A 21,350-nucleotide genomic window follows, 5' to 3' on the forward strand; every position below is an offset into this window, starting at 1 on the left:
AAGGGGTTAATGCTAGCAGGGGATCAGGGAAGGAACAGAGTTTTGGGCAGGACAGGGGAACAGGGCACGGAAGGGGTTAATGGGGCAGTGCTACTTAGCCATCCAGCAGGACTCAGCACACTGCCCGATTCTCTTTCCTCTGGAGCAGATCGACTGCTCGGTCTTCCCCTCCTCTGGTCTGGTTGAGAATGCAGAGCAGCTAGTGTGGACTGCCTGCATTCCTCTCTATGTCCGGAAGCTCTCTCTCTCTCAGGGGGAGGTCGGGGTTCCTGTGTCCCAGCGCAGAGCAGCCCGGATAGCTGCCTGCGCTCTTTGGGGAGACTCCTGAGCGCAGAGCACAGCGCTCTGCTGGGATGTGTTCTCCTTCAGGCCTTCAGGGGGAGGTCCAGTCGGCCGCCTTTTCCTGAGCGCAGGATGCGCTCTCCTTCAAGGTGGGGGCCCCGATCCTCACTCCCAAGACACGGGGCCGCCGGATATTTATCCCCGGTGGTCCGCACTCCCGCGCCGCGCCGCCCACCAGGGGGCGCGCGCGTGCGTCCCCATCAGCCACCTGGGCCGACGCAGTGATATGACGTCACTGCGCCGGCCCGTACATCGGGGACGCGCTGCACACCAGCAGGCGGGAGAAGCCTTTGATCTCCCGCCTGTGGCACTCTGCATTCCGGCCAGCGAGATGTTAATTTCGCTGCCGGAATGCGCATAATAGAAGGAGGGGAGGCTTCTCCCCTTCTCCTATCATGTATAATTGTCTCCAGCAGCGCTGGCGACAATTATATCAAAGGGCTCAGATTCTGTGGAATCCGAGTCCTTTGTAGTTATCAGGATGACCGGACCTTAGTCCGGTCATTCTGATGCAATCAACCAGATTGCATCTGTGTGAATGCTTGGGGGACATTCACACCGATGCATCTGGTTTCAGGTGTATGGAGGGGGGGGGATATTGTACACCAACATAAGGGACATAGATATATAAATATCTAAAGGGGGGTTATATAAGGGGGCACAAGCCCCTACATTATAAGGGGGCACAGGCCCCTACATTATAAGGGGGCACAGGCCCCTACATTATAAGGGGGCACAGGCCCCTACATTATAAGGGGGCACAAGCCCCTACATTATAAGGGGGCACAGCACATATTTCCCACAGGGGCCACCATGAGCCCCTGGGGATCACCATGGGCAGATGTGCGCAGATGCTGGGCACATCTGCACACATCACCCCATGATGCTGTGGTTAATGTATGCATATATATACCATACATGCCCGCACGTGTTTGCAGGCATGCATGGATATATATGCATACGTCTCAACTAGAGTTGAGCGAACACCTGGATGTTCGGGTTCGAGAAGTTCGGCCGAACTTCCCGGAAATGTTTGGGTTCGGGATCCGAACCCGACCCGAACTTCGTCCCGAACCCGAACCCGAACCCCATTGAAGTCAATGGGGACCCGAACTTTTCGGCACTAAAAAGGTTGTAAAACAGCCCAGGAAAGAGCTAGAGGGCTGCAAAAGGCAGCAACATGTAGGTAAATCCCCTGCAAACAAATGTGGATAGGGAAATGAATAAAAAAAAAATAAAAAAAAATGAACCAATATCAATTGGACAGAGGTCCCATAGCAGAGAATCTGGCTTCACGTCAGCAGAGAATCAGTCTCTTCATGCCATAGCAGAGAATCTGGCTTCATGTCAGCAGAGAATCAGTCTCTTCATGCCATAGCAGAGAATCTGGCTTCATGTCAGCAGAGAATCAGTCTTCATGTCATAGCAGAGAATCAGGCTTCACGTCACCCACCACTGGAACAGGCCACTGTCACATATTTAGGCCCAGGCACCCAGGCAGAGGAGAGAGGTCCCGTAACAGAGAATCTGGCTTCATGTCAGCAGAGAATCAGTCTTCATGTTATAGCAGAGAATCAGGCTTCACGTCACCCACCACTGGAACAGGCCACTGTCACATATTTAGGCCCAGGCACCCAGGCAGAGGAGAGAGGTCCCGTAACAGAGAATCAGGCTTCATGTCAGCACAGAATCAGTCTTCATGTTATAGCAGAGAATCAGGCTTCACGTCACCCACCACTGGAACAGGCCACTGTCACACATTTAGGCCCTGGCACCCAGACAGAGGAGAGAGGTCCTGTAACAGAGAATCTGGCTTCATGTCAGCACAGAATCAGTCTTCATGTCATAGCAGAGAATCAAGATTCACGTCACCCACCACTGGAAGAGGCCACTGTCACACATTTAGGCCCTGGCACCCAGACAGAGGAGAGAGGTCCCGTAACAGAGAATCTGGCTTCATGTCAGCACAGAATCAGTCTTCATGTCATAGCAGAGAATCAGGCTTCACGTCACCCACCACTGGAACAGGCCACTGTCACATATTTAGGCCCCGGCACCCAGACAAAGGAGAGAGGTCCCGTAACAGAGAATCTGGCTTCATGTCAGCAAAGAATCAGTCTTCATGTCATAGCAGAGAATCAGGCTTCACGTCACCCACCACTGGAAGAGGCCACTGTCACACATTTAGGCCCTGACACCCAGAGAGAGGAGAGAGGTCCCGTAACAGAGAATCTGGCTTCATGTCAGCACAGAATCAGTCTTCATGTCATAGCAGAGAATCAGGCTTCACGTCACCCACCACTAGAAGAGGCCACTGTCACACATTTAGGCCCTGGCACCCAGACAGAGGAGAGAGGTCCCGTAACAGAGAATCTGGCTTCATGTCAGCACAGAATCAGTCTTCATGTCATAGCAGAGAATCAGGCTTCACGTCACCCACCACTAGAAGAGGCCACTGTCACACATTTAGGCCCTAACACCCAGACAGAGGAGAAAGGTCCCGTAACAGAGATTCAGGCTTCATGTCAGCAGAGAATCAGTCTTCATGTCATAGCAGAGAATCAGGCTTCACGTCACCCACCACTGGAACAGGCCACTGTCACATATTTAGGCCCAGGCACCCAGGCAGAGGAGAGAGGTCCCGTAACAGAGAATCTGGCTTCATGTCAGCAGAGAATCAGTCTTCATGTTATAGCAGAGAATCAGGCTTCACGTCACCCACCACTGGAACAGGCCACTGTCACATATTTAGGCCCAGGCACCCAGGCAGAGGAGAGAGGTCCCGTAACAGAGAATCTGGCTTCATGTCAGCAGAGAATCAGTCTTCATGTTATAGCAGAGAATCAGGCTTCACGTCACCCACCACTGGAACAGGCCACTGTCACATATTTAGGCCCAGGCACCCAGGCAGAGGTCCCGTAACAGAGAATCAGGCTTCATGTCAGCACAGAATCAGTCTTCATGTTATAGCAGAGAATCAGGCTTCACGTCACCCACCACTGGAACAGGCCACTGTCACACATTTAGGCCCTGGCACCCAGACAGAGGAGAGAGGTCCTGTAACAGAGAATCTGGCTTCATGTCAGCACAGAATCAGTCTTCATGTCATAGCAGAGAATCAAGATTCACGTCACCCACCACTGGAAGAGGCCACTGTCACACATTTAGGCCCTGGCACCCAGACAGAGGAGAGAGGTCCCGTAACAGAGAATCTGGCTTCATGTCAGCACAGAATCAGTCTTCATGTCATAGCAGAGAATCAGGCTTCACGTCACCCACCACTGGAACAGGCCACTGTCACATATTTAGGCCCCGGCACCCAGACAAAGGAGAGAGGTCCCGTAACAGAGAATCTGGCTTCATGTCAGCAAAGAATCAGTCTTCATGTCATAGCAGAGAATCAGGCTTCACGTCACCCACCACTGGAAGAGGCCACTGTCACACATTTAGGCCCTGGCACCCAGAGAGAGGAGAGAGGTCCCGTAACAGAGAATCTGGCTTCATGTCAGCACAGAATCAGTCTTCATGTCATAGCAGAGAATCAGGCTTCACGTCACCCACCACTAGAAGAGGCCACTGTCACACATTTAGGCCCTAACACCCAGACAGAGGAGAAAGGTCCCGTAACAGAGATTCAGGCTTCATGTCAGCAGAGAATCAGTCTTCATGTCATAGCAGAGAATCAGGCTTCACGTCACCCACCACTGGAACAGGCCACTGTCACATATTTAGGCCCAGGCACCTAGGCAGAGGAGAGAGGTCCCGTAACAGAGAATCTGGCTTCATGTCAGCACAGAATCAGTCTTCATGTTATAGCAGAGAATCAGGCTTCACGTCACCCACCACTGGAACAGGCCACTGTCACATATTTAGGCCCCGGCACCCAGACAGAGGAGAGGTTCTTTCAACTTTCGGTTGCCCCGCAATATAAACGTAAAATGAAAATAAAAATAGGATTGAATGAGGAAGTGCCCTGGAGTACAATAATATATTGTTAAGGGGAGGTAGTTAATGTCTAATCTGCACGAGGGATGGACAGGTCCTGTGGGATCCATTCCTGGTTCATTTTTATGAACGTCAGCTTGTCCACATTGGCTGTAGACAGGCGGCTACGTTTGTCTGTAATGACGCCCCCTGCCGTGCTGAATACACGTTCAGACAAAACGCTGGCCACCGGGCAGGCCAGCACCTCCAAGGCATAAAAGGCTAGCTGCGGCCACGTGAACAATTTGGAGACCCAGAAGTTGAATGGGGCCGAACCATCAGTCAGTACGTGGAGGGGTGTGCACAGGTACTGTTCCACCATGTTAGTGAAATGTTGCCTCCTGCTAACAGGTTCCGTATCAGGTGGTGGTGCAGTTAGCTGTGGCGTGGTGACAAAACTTTTCCACATCTCTGCCATGCTAACCCTGCCCTCAGAGGAGCTGGCCGTGACACAGCTGTGTTGGTGACCTCTTGCTCCTCCTCTGCCTTCGCCTTGGGCTTCCACTGGTTCCCCTGTGACATTTGGGAATGCTCTCAGTAGTGCGTCTACCAACGTGCGCTTGTACTCGTGCATCTTCCTATCACGCTCCAGTGTAGGAAGTAAGGTGGGCACATTGTCTTTGTACCGGGGATCCAGCAGAGTGGCAACCCAGTAGTCCGCACACGTTAAAATGTGGGCAACTCTGCTGTCGTTGCGCAGGCACTGCAGCATGTAGTCGCTCATGTGTGCCAGGCTGCCCAGAGGTAAAGACAAGCTGTCCTCTGTGGAAGGCGTATCGTCATCGTCCTGTGTTTCCCCCCAGCCACGCACCAGTGATGGGCCCGAGCTGCTTTGGGTGCCACTCCGCTGTAAACATGCTTCATCCTCATCCTCCTCCTCCTCCTCCTCATCCTCGTCCTCCTCGTCCTCCAGTAGTGGGCCCTGTCTGGCCACATTTGTACCTGGCCTCTGCTGTTGCAAAAAACCTCCCTCTGAGTCACTTCGAAGAGACTGGCCTGAAAGTGCTAAAAATGACCCCTCTTCCTCCTCCTCCTCCTGGGCCACCTCCTCTTCCATCATCGCCCTAAGTGTTTTCTCAAGGAGACATAGAAGTGGTATTGTAACGTTGATAATGGTGTCATCGCCACTGGCCATGTTGGTGGAGTACTCGAAACAGCGCAACAGGGCACACAGGTCTCGCATGGAGGCCCAGTCATTGGTGGTGAAGTGCTGCTGTTCCGCAGTGCGACTGACCCGTGCGTGCTGCAGCTGAAACTCCACTATGGCCTGCTGCTGCTCGCACAGTCTGTCCAGCATGTGCAAGGTGGAGTTCCACCTGGTGGGCACGTCGCATATGAGGCGGTGACAGGGAAGGCCGAAGTTACGCTGTAGCGCAGACAGGCGAGCAGCGGCAGGGTGTGAACGCCAAAAGCGCGAACAGACGGCCCGCACTTTATGCAGCAGCTCTGACATGTCGGGGTAGTTGCGAATGAACTTCTGCACCACCAAATTCAGCACATGCGCCAGGCAAGAGATGTGCATCAAACCGGCTAGTCCCAGAGCTGCAACGAGATGTCGCCCATTATCGCACACCACCAGGCCGGGCTTGAGGCTCACCGGCAGCAACCACTCGTCGGTCTGTTGTTCTATACCCCGCCACAACTCCTGTGCGGTGTGGGGCCTGTCCCCCAAACATATGAGTTCAGAACGGACAGCTGACGTTTACCCCGGGCTGTGCTAAAGTTGGTGGTGAAGGTGTGTGGCTGACTGGATGAGCAGGTGGAAGAAGAGGAGGAGGAAGCTGAGTAGGAGGAGGAGGAGACAGGAGGCAAAGAATGTTGCCCTGCGATCCTTGGCGGCGGAAGGACGTGCGCCAAACAGCTCTCCGCCTGGGGCCCAGCCGCCACTACATTTACCCAGTGTGCAGTTAGGGAGATATAGCGTCCCTGGCCGTGCTTACTGGTCCACGTATCTGTGGTTAGGTGGACCTTGCCACAGATGGCATTGCGCAGTGCACACTTGATTTTATCGGACACTTGGTTGTGCAGGGAAGGCACGGCTCTCTTGGAGAAGTAGTGGCGGCTGGGAACAACATACTGTGGGACAGCAAGCGACATGAACTGTTTGAAGCTGTCTGTGTCCACCAGCCTAAATGACAGCATTTCATAGGCCAGTAGTTTAGAAATGCTGGCATTCAGGGCCAGGGATCGAGGGTGGCTAGGTGGGAATTTACGCTTTCTCTCAAATGTTTGTGAGATGGAGAGCTGAACGCTGCCATGTGACATGGTTGAGATGCTTGATGACGCAGGTGGTGGTGTTGGTGGTACATCCCATGTTTGCTGGGCGGCAGGTGCCAACGTTCCTCCAGAGGCGGAGGAAGAGGCCGAGGCTGCAGCAGCAGAAGAGGCCGAGGCGGCAGCAGCAGAAGAGGTAGCAGGGGGAGCCTGAGTGACTTCCTTGTTTTTAAGGTGTTTACTCCACTGCAGTTCATGCTTTGCATGCAGGTGCCTGGTCATGCAGGTTGTGCTAAGGTTCAGAACGTTAATGCCTCGCTTCAGGCTCTGATGGCACAGCGTGCAAACCACTCGGGTCTTGTCGTCAGCACATTGTTTGAAGAAGTGCCATGCCAGGGAACTCCTTGAAGCTGCCTTTGGGGTGCTCGGTCCCAGATGGCGGCGGTCAGTAGCAGGCGGAGTCTCTTGGCGGCGGGTGTTCTGATTTTGCCCACTGCTCCCTCTTTTGCTACGCTGTTGGCTCGGTCTCACCACTGCCTCTTCCTCCGAACTCTGAAAGTCAGTGGCACGACCTTCATTCCATGTGGGGTCTAGGACCTCATCGTCCCCTGCATCGTCTTCCACCCAGTCTTGATCCCTGACCTCCTGTTCAGCTGCACACTGCAGCAAGACACAGCAGTTGGCACCTGTGTTTCATCATCATCAGAGACGTGCTGAGGTGGTATTCCCATGTCCTCATCATCAGGAAACATAAGTGGTTGTGCGTTAGTGCATTCTATCTCTTCCACCCCTGGGGAAGGGCTAGGTGGATGCCCTTGGGAAACCCTGGCAGCAGAGTCTTCAAACAGCATAAGAGACTGCTGCATAACTTGAGGCTCAGACAGTTTCTCTGATATGCATGGGGGTGATGTGACAGACTGATGGGCTTGGTTTTCATGCGCCATCTGTGCGCTTTCTGCAGAAGAGTGGGTGGGAGATAATGTAAACATGCTGGATGCACTGTCGGCCACCCAATTGACTAATGCCTGTACCTGCTCAGGCCTTACCATCCTTAGAACGGCATTGGGCCCCACCAAATTACCCTGTAAATTCTGGCGGCTACTGGGACCTGAGGTAGTTGGTACACTAGGACGTGTGGCTGTGGCAGAACGGCCACGTCCTCTCCCAGCACCAGAGGGTCCACTAACACCACCACGACCATGTTTACGTCCGCATCCGCGTCCCTTACTAGATGTTTTCCTCATTGTTCCCGTTCACCACAATTTTGAAAATGGCAAATTTGGGAATAGTTTTTCAACCCAGAACAAAAACTGTGCTTTTACGGTCACTACAAATAATTTGACCAGCTAAAACAGTACTGATTTAGAGGGATATAAATGTCAGGGCTATTTTTTAGGCGCTGTGTGACAGGTATACCTTTAATCACAGAATTAGACTTGTATCTGCACTGTAGCGTGTGTGTTAAGTTTTTCAGAATGACACTATCAGCACCTTGAATCTAATATACCCTTTTTGGGATAGATTTAAAGTAGGCCTGATATAGCAGAAACTACTAATTTTAAGAATGGCAAATTTGGGAATACTTTTTCAACCCATAACAAAAACTGTGCTTTTACGGTCACTACAAATAATTTGACCAGCTAAAACAGTACTGATTTAGAGGAATATAAATGTCAGGGCTATTTTTTAGGCGCTGTGTGACAGGTATACCTTTAATCACAGAATTAGACTTGTATCTGCACTGTAGCGTGTGTGTTAAGTTTTTCAGAATGACACTATCAGCACCTTGAATCTAATATACCCTTTTTGGGATAGATTTAAAGTAGGCCTGATATAGCAGAAACTACTAATTTAGAAAATGGCAAATTTGGGAATAGTTTTTCAACCCAGAACAAAAACTGTGCTTTTACGGTCACTACAAATAATTTGACCAGCTAAAACAGTACTGATTTAGAGGAATATAAATGTCAGGGCTATTTTTTAGGCGCTGTGTGACAGGTATACCTTTAATCACAGAATTAGACTTGTATCTGCACTGTAGCGTGTGTGTTAAGTTTTTCAGAATGACACTATCAGCAACTTGAATCTAATATACCCTTTTTGGGATAGATTTAAAGTAGGCCTGATATAGCAGAAACTTCTAATTTTGAAAATGGCAAATTTGGGAATACTTTTTCAACCCAGAACAAAAACTGTGCTTTTACGGTCACTACAAATAATTTGACCAGCTAAAACAGTACTGATTTAGGCTACTTTCACACCTGCGTTCAGGTGTCCGCTCGTGAGCTCCGTTTGAAGGGTTCACAAGCGGCCCTGAACGCAGCCGTCCGGCCCTAATGCATTCTCAGTGGAGGCGGATCCACTGAGAATGCATCCGCCTGCCAGCGTTCAGCCTCCGCTCCGCTCAGTGAGCGGACACCTGAACGCTGCTTGCAGCGTTCGGGTGTCCGCCTGGCCGTGCGGAGGCGAGCGGATCCGTCCAAACTTATAATGGAAGTCAATGGGGACGGATCCGCTTGAAGATGACACTATATGGCTCAATCTTCAAGCGGATCCGTCCCCCATTGACTTTCAATGTAAAGTCTGAACGGATCCGCTCAGGCTACTTTCACACTTAGAAATTTTTCTAAGTTATAATGCAGACGGATCAGTTCTGAACGGATGCAAACGTCTGCATTATAGGAGCGGATCCGATGAAACATCAGACGGACCCGCTCCGAACGCTAGTGTGAAAGTAGCCTTAGAGGAATATAAATGTCAGAGCTATTTTTTAGGCGCTGTGTGACAGGTATACCTTTAATCACAGAATTAGACTTGTATCTGCACTGTAGCGTGTGTGTTAAGTTTTTCAGAATGACCCTATCAGCACCTTGAATTTAATATACCCTTTTTGGGATAGATTTAAAGTAGGCCTGATATAGCAGAAACTACTAATTTTGAAAATGGCAAATTTGGGAATAGTTTTTCAACCCAGAACAAAAACTGTGCTTTTACGGTCACTACAAATAACTTGACCAGCTAAAACAGTACTGATTTGGAGGAATATAAATGTCAGGGCTATTTTTTAGGCGCTGGGTGACAGGCTCAACTTGCCCCTGATGTAGTATATGGCCAAAAAATAACCACACTATTGATGGTTAAATGCACTTGGGTGACACAGGCTCAGCCTGCACCTGATGTAGTATATGGCCAAAAAATAACCACACTGTTGATGGTTAAATGCACTTGGGTGACACAGGCTCAGCCTGCACCTGATGTAGTATATGGCCAAAAAATAACCACACTGTTGATGGTTAAATGCACTTGGGTGACACAGGCTCAGCCTGCAGCTGATCTAGGATATAGCAAAAAATAACCACACTGTTGATAGTTAAATGCACTTGGGTGACACAGGCTCAGCCTGCACCTGATGTAGTATATGGCCAAAAAATAACCACACTGTTGATGGTTAAATGCACTTGGGTGACACAGGCTCAGCCTGCAGCTGATGTAGGATATAGCAAAAAATAACCACACTATTGATGGTTAAATGCACTTGGTGGTAGCTTGTGCTGGCGCATCACAAGCCACAAAATGGCCGCCGATCACCCCAGAAAAAAGTGATATAAAAACGCTCTGGGCAGCCTAAAAAAGTGAGCAATTCAATATCAGCACTTCAATGATCCACAGCTGGAGATCGATCACTGAATTAAGTCTTTTGGAGGAGTTAATCTGCCTAATCTCGCCCTAACGTCGCAGCAGCAACCTCTCCCTATACTTGAATCAGCAGAGTGACGTGCAGCGCTACGTGACCCAAGCTTATATAGAGGCTGGGTCACATGCTGCACTGACCAATCACAGCCATGCCAATAGTAGGCAAGGCTGTGATGGCCTCTTGGGGCAAGTAGTATGACGCTTGTTGATTGGCTGCTTTGCAGCCTTTCAAAAAGCGCCAAGAAAGCGCCGAACACCGAACCCGGACTTTTACGAAAATGTTCGGGTTCGGGTCCGTGTCACGGACACCCCAAAATTCGGTACGAACCCGAACTATACAGTTCGGGTTCGCTCATCCCTAGTCTCAACCCTTCCTCAACAAGAAGTTTAGCTAATATAGTGCTATAATCTTTTTTTTTTATAGTTGTAATTTTTTTCTCATCTGAAGTTCAGATTGGAAAAAAATTACAACTATTAAACAAAGAAGATTATAGCACTATATTAGCTAAATTGCTCTATATTCGTTTTTTTCGAATATTCGCTATATTGCTATATATTCTTGTTTTAGAATATTCCGAATATTCGAAAAAATGAAGTTATAGCAATATAGCGAATATTCGAAAAAAAAAAAAAAGAATATAGTGCAATTTAGCTAATATAGTGCTATCTTTTTTTTAATAGTTGGAATTTTTTTTCCAATCTGAACTTCAGATGAGAAAAAAATTACAAATATTAGACAAAGAAGAATATAGCACTATATTAGCTAAATTGCTCTATATTCGTTTTTTTCGAATATTCGCTATATTGCTATATATTCTTGTTTTAGAATATTATGAATATTCAAAAAACGAAGTTAAAGCAATAAAGCGAATATTCGAAAAAAAAAACGAATATAGAGCAATAAAGCGAATATAGTGCTATAATATTCTTTGTCTAAAAGTAGAAAAATTTGCAATAAAAATTCGAAAATTCGAATACGAAAATTCGCATATTACACGATCATTACCTTGACGATTTTTTGAGTAAAAAAAATCGTAGAATATAACGAATATTCGACGAATATTCGTGAAATATGACCCCTGCCGCTCATCACTAGTTTGCAACCTCTCTAAAGCAAACAAAATTCTCACTACCCCCGGAGAACGTATCCGGAAGCGAGATCTTAGGCTCGGAACAAACTCCATGAACGCCAGCAGAACCGGTCACCTGAAACTGAGACACAGTTTTACAGAGATCTGCTACCTCCAGCGAAAGACCTTGCATACGGTCAATCAAGGCTGAAACCTGATCCATGCTTAAGACAGTTATGGCAGTTTATAATGTCACGGATGGTTTTGCAGAAAGCTGGAACTTATAAATAAACATCCGACTGGCTTGATCCCAAACTAAGGAGGATATGGGTGAGCACTATAAAACCCCTAGAGCTCTCCCTGACTGCTATGCCCATGCAAAGGTCTTTATGGTAGACGAATGCATGCCCACGTACCTAATAATGAGTGACACCTGAAAACCCTATAATAGTGAGGGGACACCACCACCGGCTCCCTGCACTTAATACGGACGGAGTCAGGGTCACCTAGAATCAAGCCAGCAAAGAAACACAAATAAAGGAAAAAGACTTATCTGAGAATCAGCAGTAGCAGCCTGCAGCAGTGAACAACTCATCCAGGAAGAAGTATAAACCGCAAAGTGAGGCAGTATGGGAGGGAATATAAAGGGAGACAATTAGTGTAAATAGGTGACAGCTGGGAGAAGGAAAGGAGATGACCAAGTGAAACCAAAACAAAGAACGTCATGCAAGAGGTAGGGAAGAACGTCTAACAGACCTTCTCATAGGACTGGCGGTGACATTCTATTTTTTCCTTATATTTTTTCAGTGCTTCCGTGCCACCCTCCTGTTTTAGTGATTTACAGTATATGCTTTCTTTTTGTCATTTTTTGCTTTCTTTACAGTTCTATTTATCCACATTGGTTTCTTTTTGTTCCTTAACCTTTTATTCCCATACGGTATGTACCTCTCACAATGAGATTTTAGGATGTTTTTAAAGATATCCCATTTTGTGGCTGTATTTTTTTTTTTTAGGACTTTGTCGTAGTTAGTTAGGCCTATGTCCTCTCTTAGTTGGCTAAATTTAGCTTTTTTGAAGTTTGGTATTTTTGTTCCTCCCTGTAGAAACGCTCTTTGGAATGATAATTGGATGGTTATTAGTTTATGGTCACTATTTCCCAGGTGTCCCCCAACCTGCACGTCTGTTGTTCTGTCAGGCCTATTGATTAATACTAAGTCCAGTATGGCCGTCCCTCTAGTCGGGTCCTGAACCAGTTGGGAGAGGTAATTGTCTTTGGTTATTGCCAAGAACCTGTTTCCTTTATGAGATATACAAGTTTCAGTTTCCCAGTCTATATCTGGGTAGTTGAAGTCCCCCATAATAACCAACTCATTATGATTTGCCGCCTTGTCTATCTCGTTTAGTAGTAGGTTTTCTGTGGACTCTGGTATATTAGGTGGTTTATAGTAAACTCCTATTAGTAATTTATTATTGTTTTTAGCTCCATGTATCTCTACCCACAGTGATTCCACATGTTCATGTCCCGGAGTGTGGGCTTTAGACAGGACTTTACATAAAGGCATACTCCCATCTCCGGTTTTGACGATCCTTTCTAAACAGACTGTAACCTTGTACATTAACTGCCCAGTCATAGCTATCATCCAGCCATGTCTCAGTTATTCTCACTATGTCATAGTCCTCCTCACACATCACTAATTCCAGTTCCTTAGTTTTATTAGTCAGGCTTCTGACATTAGTATACATACATTTAAGAGGTTTATGTATATTTTTTTACCCTACACCTTTCCTTCTGAACTGTTCTAGTCCCTCCTTCCATTCCTCCCCCAGTCCCACTACCTTGCCCCTGGTCTCTATCTGCATTATATTCCTCTCCTATAATGTAATTTCCCTCCCCCCAGTCCCTAGTTTAAACACTCCTCCAACCTTCTAGCCATCTTTCTCCACAACACAGCTGCCCCTTCCCCATTAAGGTGCAGCCCGTCCCTCCGATAGAGCCTGTAGCCAATAGAGAAGTCAGTCCAGTTGTTCAGGAACCCAAACCCCTCTTTCCTACACCAGTTCTTGAGCCACTTGTTAATATCACTAATCTCCTGCTGCCTTTCTTGTGTGGCCCGTGGTACAGGCAGTATTTTGGAAAATACTACCTTTGAGGTCCTTGTTTTAAGCTTTTGACCTAAATCCCTGCAATCATTTTTAAAGGATAACTGTCACATTTAGACCCTAATTTCAATTTTCATATATGTAGTTACTAATAACATGATATTCCAGAATCTGTTACTATTAGACAGACTTACCCCATATTTAATAAGATTCAGCCCTTAGCAACCAGTCTGCATAGAACTGCAATTTCACAATTCAGTTAAGATGGCCGCCACTGCCCTCACCGTGAGGCTAATCCTGCCTGCCCTCACTAGCCAGTAACAATAGCCCCCCAAAAGTGTCAGTAACCAGAGCCCTCTCCCTAAAGGGTTAATCTCCTGTAGCACAAAGGGGTCCTCTTACCACATGTTGCTTTCATTTATACACTGAGCAGATGGCAGATCTCCCTTCCCTGTTGTGCGCAGGTTCAACTCTGCATTCTCCAGCTCTGCTGAGTGAAGTAGCATCTGCCAAGCGCAGGGACAGGGAGAAGTGCACACAGCCCAGGCACTGTTATCAGCTGCTAGGGAGGACCTGGCTTTAATCATTTACTTACAGTCCCTTGCTGTCAGTAATATGACCTTGCACGCAGCCTGCACACTGCGTGCTCCGTCTTTCAACAGATAGACGGACCATGCCTATCAACCCTATTTTAAGCACAGGTAAAAGTAGGCAGTACAGGGAACAAAAATGTGGAATTAAGGGGTAATTGAATACACAGTGAAAAGTTGAAATAGGGCCACCAAGGTGATATTAATCACCACAATCCAATACTCCCAAAAAAATATACATGACAGTTATCCTTTAAGGACTCTCCACCTACCTCTAACTTTGTCATTAGTTCCGATATGGACCATGACCGCTGGATCTTCTCCAGCCCCTCCCAGTAATCTGTCAACCCGATCCGCGATGTGTCGAACTCTAGCGCCCTTAATCAGTATTTTGTGGAAGCAGATATATTGCACCCCTCAATCTGTATTTTGTGGAAGCATGTATATAGAACCCCTTAATTAGTATTTTATAGAAGCAGGTATATCGCACCACTCAATCAGTATTTTGTGAAAGCAGATATATTGCACCACTCAATCAGTATTTTGTGGAAACAGGTATATAGTACATCTGAATCAATATTTGGTTGAAGCAGGTATATTGCACCCTTAAATCTATAATTTGTGGAAACAGGTATATCGCACCCCATAATATATATTTTGTAGAAGAAGGTATATCAAACCCCTTAATCAGTATTTTGTGGAAGCAGGTATATCGCAACCCTCAATCAGTATTTTGTGGAAGCTGGTGTATAGTAGGCCTCAATCAATATTTGGTGGAAGCAGTTATATTGCAACCCTCAATCAGCATTTTGTGGAAGCCAGGGTATTGCAGGCCTCAATCAACATTTGCTTGAAGCAGGTATATCGCACTTCTCAATCAGTATTTTGTAGAAGCAGGAATTTTTCACCCCTCAATCGATATTTTGTGGAAACAGGCATAACAAACCCCTAAATCAGTATTTGGTGGAAGCAGGTATATTGCACCAATTAATCAGTATTTTGTGAAAGCAGGTATATAGAACCCCTTAATCAGTATTTTGTAGAAGCAGGTATATCGCACCAATTAATCAGTATTTTGTGAAAGCAGGTATATAGAACCCCTTAATCAATACTTTGTAGAAGCAGGTATATTGCACCATTCAATCAGTATTTTGTGGAAACAGGTATATAGTACATCTGTATCAATATTTGGTGGAAGCAGGTATATTGCACCCCTAAATCTATATTTTGTGGAATCATGTATATTGCACCCCTAAATCTATATTTTGTAGAAGAAGGTATATCAAACCCCTTATTCAGTATTTTGTGGAAGCAGGTATATCGCACCCCTCAATCAGTATTTTGTGGAGACAGGTATATAGAACCCCTGAATCAATATTTGGTGTAAGCAAATATATCACACACCTCAATCAGTATTTTGTGGAAGCTGTTGTATCGCAGGCCTCAATCAATATTTGGTGTTGGCAGTTATATTACAACCCTCAATCAGTATTTTGTGGAAGCCAGGGTATCGCAGGCCTCCATCAACATTTGCTTGAAGTAGGTATATCGCACTTCTCAATCAATATTTTGTGGAAGCGGGTATATTGCACCCCTGAATCTATATTGTGTGGAAAGAGGTATATCAAACCCCTTAATCAGAATTTTGTAGAAGCAGGTATATCGCACCCATCAATCAGTATTTTGTGGAAGCAGGTATATTGCACCCCTCAATCAGTATTTTGAGGAAGCAGGTATATAAAACCCCTTAACCGCCTCCGGACCGCCTAACGCAGGATCGCGTTCCGGAGGCGGCAGCTCTGCGCACAGTCACGCATATATGCGTCATCTCGCGAGACGCGAGATTTCCTGTGAACGCGCACACACAGGCGCGCGCGTTCACAGGATCGGAAGGTAAGCGAGTGGATCTCCAGCCTGCCAGTGGCGATCGTTCGCTGGCAGGCTGGAGATGAGATTTTTTTAACCCCTAACAGGTATATTAGACACTGTTTTGATAACAGCGTCTAATATACCTGCTACCTGGTCCTCTGGTGGTCCCTTTTGTTTGGATCGACCACCAGAGGACTCAGGCAGCTCAGTAATAAGTAGCACCAAACACCACTACACTACACCCCCCCTGTCAATTATTAACCCCTTATCACCCCATATAGACTCCCCGATCACCCCTCTGTCATTAATCACCCCCCTGTCATTGATCACCCCCTTGTAAGGCTCCATTCAGACGTCCGTATGTTTTTTACGGATCCACGGATACATGGATCGGATCCGAAAAACACATACGGACGTCTGAATGGAGCCTTACAGGGGGGTGATCAATGACAGGGGGTGATCACCCCATATAGACTCCCTGATCACCCCCCTGTCATTGATCATCCCCCTGTAAGACTCCATTCAGACGTCCGTATGTTTTTTACGGATACATGGATCGGATCCGCAAAACACATACAGACGTCTGAATGGAGCCTTACAGGGGGGTGATCACCCTATATAGACTCCCTGATCACTCCCCTGTCATTGATCACCCCCCTGTAAGGCTCCATTCAGACGTCCGTATGTTTTTTACGGATCCACGGATACATGGATTGGATCCGCAAAACACATATGGACGTCTGAATGGAGCCTTACAGGGGGGTGATCAATGACAGGGGGGTGATCACCCCATATAGACTCAAAAATAAAAACTTCAATGAACTCACTATGCCCATCACGAAATACCTGGGGGTGTCTTCTTTCCCAAATGGGGTCACTTGTGGGGTAGTTATACTGCCCTGGCATTTTAGGGGCCCGAATGCGTGAGAAGTAGTTTGAAATCAAAATCTGTAAAAAATGGACGGTGAAATCCGAAAGGTGCTCTTTGGAATGTGGGCCCCTTTGCCCACCTAGGCTGCAAAAAAGTGTCACACATCTGGTATCGCCGCACTCAGGAGAAGTTGGGCAATGTGTTTTGGGGTGTCATTTTACATATACCCATGCTGGGTGAGAGAAATATCTTGGTCAAATGCCAACTTTGTATAAAAAAATGGGAAAAGTTGTCTTTTGCCAAGATATTTCTCTCACCCAGCATGGGTATATGTAAAATGACACCCCAAAAAACATTGCCCAACTTCTCCTGAGTACGGCAATACCACAGGTGTGACACTTTTTTTGCAGCCTAGGTGGGCAAAGGGGCCCAGATTCCAAAGAGCACCTTTCGGATTTCACCGGCCATTTTTTACACATTTTGATTTCAAACTACTTTGCACGCATTTGGGCCCCTAAAATGCCAGGGCAGTATAACTACCCCACAAGTGACCCCATTTTGGAAAGAAGACACCCCAAGGTATTTCATGATGGGCCTAGTGAGTTCATGGAAGTTTTTATTTTTTGTCACAAGTTAGTGGAAAAAATCATCATTTTCCGCTAACTTGGGACAAAAAATAAAAAGTTCTATGAACTCACTATTCCCATCAGCGAATACCTTAGAGTGTCTACTTTCCGAAATGGGGTCATTTGTGGGGTGTTTGTACTGTCTGGCCATTGTAGAACCTCAGGAAACATGACAGGTGCTCAGAAAGTCAGAGCTGCTTCCAAAAGCGGAAATTCACATTTTTGTACCATAGTTTGTAAACGCTATAACTTTTACCCAAACCATTTTTTTTTACCCAAACATTTTTTTTTATCAAAGACATGTAGAACAATAAATTTTAAGAAAAATTTATATATGGATGTCGTTTTTTTTCAAAAATTTTACAACTGAAAGTGAAAAATGTCATTTTTTTGCAAAAACATCGTTAAATTTAGATTAATAACAAAAAAAGTAAAAATGTCAGCAGCAATGAAATACCACCAAATGAAAGCTCTATTAGTGAGAAGAAAAGGAGGTAAATTTCATTTGGGTGGTAAGTTGCATGACCGAGCAATAAACGGTGAAAGTAGTGTAGTGCAGAAGTGTAAAAAGTGGCCTGGTCATTGAGGGTGTTTAAGCTATGGGGGCTGAGGTGGTTAATCAGTATTTTGTAGAAGCATGTATATCGCACCCCTCAATTAGTATTTTTTTGTGGAAGCAGGTATATAGAACCTTTTAATCAATATTTTGTAGAAGCAGGTATATCGCACCCCTCAATCAGTATTTTGTGGAAACAGGTATATCAAACCCCTTAATCAGTATTTTGTGGAAGCAGGTATATTGCATCCCTCAATCAGTATTTTGTAGAAGCAGGTATATCGCACCCCTCATTCAGTATTTTGTGGAAGCCGGTGTATCGCAGGCCTAAATAAAAATTTTCTTGAAGTAAGTATATCGCACCTCTCAATCAGTTTTTTGTGGAAGCAGGTATATCAAACCCCTTAATCAGTATTTTGTGGAAGCAGGTATATTGCATCCCTCAATCAGTATTTTGTAGAAGCAGGTATATCGCACCCCTCATTCAGTATTTTGTGGAAGCCGGTGTATCGCAGGCCTAAATAAAAATTTTCTTGAAGTAAGTATATCGCACCCCTCAATCAGTTTTTTGTGGAAGCAGGTATATCAAACCCCTTAATCAGTATTTTGTGGAAGAAGGTATATCGCACCCCTCAATCTATATTTTGTGGAAACAGGTATATCAAACCCATTAATAAGTAATTTGTGGAAGCAGGTATATCCCCCTCAATCAGTATTTTGTGGAAGCAGGAATATCATACCACTCAATCAGTATTTTGTGGAAGCAGGTATATAGAACCCCTTAACCACCTCAGCCCCCCTAGCTTAAACACCCTTAATGACCAATCCACTTTTTACACTTCTGACCTACAGTACTTTCACCGTTTATTGCTCGGTCATGCAACTTACCACCCAAATGAATTTTACCTCCTTTTCTTCTTACTAATAGAGCTTTCATTTGGTGGTATGTCATTGCTGCTGACATTTTAACTTTTTTTGTTATTAAGCGAAATTTAAAAAATTTTTGCAAAAAAATGACATTTTTCACTTTCAGTTGTAAAATTTTGCATAAAAAACGACATCCATATATAAATTTTTCTCTAAATTTATTGTTCTACATGTCTTTGATTAAAAAAAAATGTTTGGGTAAAAAAAAATGGTTTGGGTAAAAGTTATAGCGTTTACAAACTATGGTACAAAAATGTGAATTTCCGCTTTTTGAAGCAGCTCTGACTTTCTGAGCACCTGTCATGTTTCCTGAGGTTCTACAATGCCCAGACAGTAGAAAAACCCCACAAATGACCCCATTTCAGAAAGTAGACACCCTAAGGTATTCGCTGATGGGCATAGTGAGTTCATAGAACTTTTTATTTTGTGTCACAAGTTAGCGGAAAATGATGATTTTTTTTTTTTCTTACAAAGTCTCATATTCCACTAACTTGTGACAAAAAATAAAAACTTCCATGAAGTCACTATGCCCATCATGAAATACCTTGGGGTGTCTTCTTTCCAAAATGGGGTCACTTGTGGGGTAGTTATACTGCCCTGGCATTTTAGGGGCCCAAATGTGTGCGAAGTAGTTTGAAATCAAAATGTGTAAAAAATGGCCGGTGAAATCCGAAAGGTGCTCTTTGGAATGTAGGCCCCTTTGCCCACCTAGGCTGCAAAAAAGTGTCACACATGTAGTATTGCCGTACTCAGGAGAAGTTGGGCAATGTTTTTTGGGGTGTCACTTTACATATACCCATGCTGGGTGAGAGAAATATCTTGGCAAAAGACAACTTTTCCCATTTTTTTAAACAAAGTTGGCATTTGACCAAGATATTTATCTCACCCAGCATGGGTATATGTAAAATGACACCCCAAAACACATTGCCCAACTTCTTCTGAGTACGGCAATACCACATGTGTGACACTTTTTTGCAGCCTAGGTGGGCAAAGGGGCCCACATTCCAAAGAGCACCTTTACGATTTCACAGGTCATTTTTTACACATTTTGATTTCAAACTACTTACCACACATTAGGGCCCCTAGAATTCCAGGGTAGTATAACTACCCCACAAGTGACCCCATTTTGGAAAGAAGACACCCCAAGGTATTCCGTGAGGGGCATAGAGAGTTCCTAGAATTTTTTATTTTTTGTCACAAGTTAGCGGAAAATGATGATTTTTTTTTTTCCTTACAAAGTCTCATATTCCACTAACTTGTGACAAAAAATAAAAACTTCCATGAACTCACTATGCCCATCACAAAATACCTTGGGGTGTCTTCTTTCCAAAATGCGGTCACTTGTGGGGTAGTTATACTGCCCTGGCATTTTAGGGGCCCGAATGCGTGAGAAGTGGTTTGAAATCAAAATCTGTAAAAATTGGCCGGTGAAATCCGAAATGTGCTCTTTGGAATGTGGGCCCCTTTGCCCACCTAGGCTGCAAAAAAGTGTCACACATCTGGTATCGCCGTACTCAGGAGAAGTTGGGCAATGTGTTTTGGGGTGTCTTTTTACATATACCCATGCTGGGTGAGATAAATATCTTGGTCAAATGCCAACTTTGTATAAGAAAATGGGAAAAGTTGTCTTTTGCCAAGATATTTCTCTCACCCAGCATGGGTATATGTAAAAAGACACCCCAAAACACATTGCCCAACTTCTCCTGAGTACGGTGATACCAGATGTGTGACACTTTTGCAGCCTAGGTGGGCAAAGGGGTCCACATACCAAAGAGCACCTTTCGGATTTCACCGGCCATTTTTTACAGATTTTGATTTCAAACCACTTCTCACGCATTCGGGCCCCTAAAATGCCAGGGCAGTATAACTACCCCACAAGTGACCCCATTTTGGAAAGAAGACACCCCAAGGTATTTCATGATGGGCATAGTGACTTCATGGAAGTTTTTATTTTTTGTCACAAGTTAGTGGAATATGAGACTTTGTAAGAAAAAAAAATAAAAAATCATAATTTTCCGCTAACTTTGGACAAAAAATAAAAAGTTCTATGAACTCACTATGCCCATCAGCGAATACCTTAGAGTGTCTACTTTCCGAAATGGGGTCATTTGTGGAGTGTTTGTACTGTCTGGCCATTGTAGAACCTCAGGAAACATGACAGGTGCTCAGAAAGTCAGAGCTGCTTCCAAAAGCGGAAATTCACATTTTTGTACCATAGTTTGTAAACGCTATAACTTTTACCCAAACCATTTTTTTTTAACCCAAACATTTTTTTTTATCAAAGACATGTAGAACAATAAATTTTGAGAAAAATTTATATATGGATGTCGTTTTTTTTGCAAAATTTTACAACTAAAAGTGAAAAATGTCATTTTTTTGCAAAAAAATCGTTAAATTTCGATTAATAACAAAAAAAGTAAAAATGTCAGCAGCAATGAAATACCACCAAATGAAAGCTCTATTAGTGAGAAGAAAAGGAGGTAAAATTCATTTGGGTGGTAAGTTGCA

This window comes from Bufo bufo, chromosome 6 (genome assembly GCF_905171765.1).
Source record: "Bufo bufo chromosome 6, aBufBuf1.1, whole genome shotgun sequence".
Taxonomy (NCBI): domain Eukaryota; kingdom Metazoa; phylum Chordata; class Amphibia; order Anura; family Bufonidae; genus Bufo; species Bufo bufo.